The 1,686-nt window shown below is 44.8% G+C and overlaps 1 non-coding gene across 1 annotated transcript; it reads left to right on the top strand.

The window, feature by feature from the left end:
- Nucleotides 1–403: 403 nt before the first annotated feature.
- On the top strand, nt 404–485 carry trnas-gcu (transfer RNA serine (anticodon GCU)). The gene has a single exon. It is a non-coding gene; the product is annotated as a tRNA-Ser (tRNA).
- The last annotated feature ends 1,201 nt before the right edge of the window (nt 486–1,686 follow it).

Raw genomic sequence — 1,686 nt, 5'->3', positions numbered from 1 at the left:
CTCTCTGTTCTGGTGAAGATCAGAAGCAGTGATATCTGTTTACACCACCCGACAATTTGGTCTGAGGCTGTGTCTCTCTGATCATGTGGAGTTAAAGCAATTCTTCCAGTCAGTTAGTTCAGTTGTCATTTCATGAGAAATTCGGTCATCATGACTTCGTCAGTGACCTCATGGTTCCGGTGTCTGAGTGATGTTAATCATGATGTGATGAAATGATTGTATGTTCCAGTCTTTCCGTGGTGGGTTTTCACACTGAGTAGAAACGTGTTGGACATGGTCTGAAAATGTTTCACACCGCTCCATTCCCAACTTCATTTACTTGCAGAAGATATATTTCCATCATGACACAGCTCGCTGCACAGCTAGAAGCTGTGCTGAAGGTGACAGCCATATTTATGCAACTGACAAGGTGGCCGAGAGGTTAAGGCGATGGACTGCTAATACATTGTGCTCTGCATGCGTGGGTTCGAATCCCATCCTTGTCGCTTGTTTATTAACTATTTATGTTGGGGGAGTTTATGTGCAAAGTCAGCCTCAAAACCCGTTTTTGTCTGTGTCCTGATAGTGATTCCAGAATTGGTTATACTTTATTAAAATTGAGACAGACATTTGAAATTCTTCACCCAAACTGCACTGGAATGAAGATCAAATAGGGATCACGAAACGGAGCAGGATTTTTCTTCCCCTCCTTCCTTCCATCTTTACTTTCTCTGGCTTTTCACCAAGTGAAAGACAAATGGGAAAAGCAAATGGTGAGGGAGCAGATGCAGAAAATTATCCTTTGGCAAGAAATTTATTTTCAAATCTTCTTGATAGATTAATTGAGTGAGCAATGCTTTGGCAGATGGAGTTTAAAATGAGGGGTCATCTACTACCGACGATAGATCAGAGCGTTTTTTTGGAAGAGGTGAGATGTTAGAAACGGCGGAGGAGCAGAGACCCGAATACTGAATTAATAAAAGCTCGTGGACTGGTCGAAAATAATGTGAAAAGTGAACAGAATATGAAGATTGGAACTCATGTTGCAGTGATATAAAGCTCTGTGCTCCTGAAGTAAATGTCCAAGCCCAGATTGTGGGGAATCTGTGGAGAGTGATTTGGTTTTTATTCATTCTTGGGTGTGAGTATCGCTGATAAGGCGAGCATTTATTCCCCATTCCTATTGCCGTTGAGAAGGTGGTGGAGAGCTGCCTTCTTGAACTGATGCAGCCCATATGGTGCAGGAACACCCACAGTGCTATTGGGGAGGGAGTTCCAGGATTGTGACCCAACAACAGTGAAGAAATGGCGATATCGTTCCAAGTCAGGATGGTGAGTGACTTGGAGGGGAACCTGCAGGTAGTGAGTTCCCATGCATCTGCAGCCCTTGTCCTTCGAGGTGATAGTGGTCACGCGTTTGGAAGGTGCTGTTGAAGGATACTTGGCGAGTTGCTGCAGTGCATATGGAGATGGTACACACTGCAGCCGCTGTTTACTGGTTGTGGAGGGAGTGAATGTTTAAGGTGGCGGGTTAGGTGCCGATCAAGTGTGCTGCTTTGTCCTGGATGGTGTTGAGCTTCTTGAGTGTTGTTGAGTGGGATGTATTCCATCACACTCCTGACTTGTGCCTTGTAGATGGTGGACAGGATTTGGGGTGTCAGGAGGTGAGATACTTGCTGCAGAATTCGTAATCTCTGACCTGCGCTT

Source organism: Heterodontus francisci, unplaced genomic scaffold (assembly GCF_036365525.1).
Source record: "Heterodontus francisci isolate sHetFra1 unplaced genomic scaffold, sHetFra1.hap1 HAP1_SCAFFOLD_286, whole genome shotgun sequence".
Lineage (NCBI taxonomy): Eukaryota > Metazoa > Chordata > Chondrichthyes > Heterodontiformes > Heterodontidae > Heterodontus > Heterodontus francisci.
Note: the sequence above shows the minus strand (reverse complement) of the source record. Positions and strands in the feature narration are given on the sequence as shown.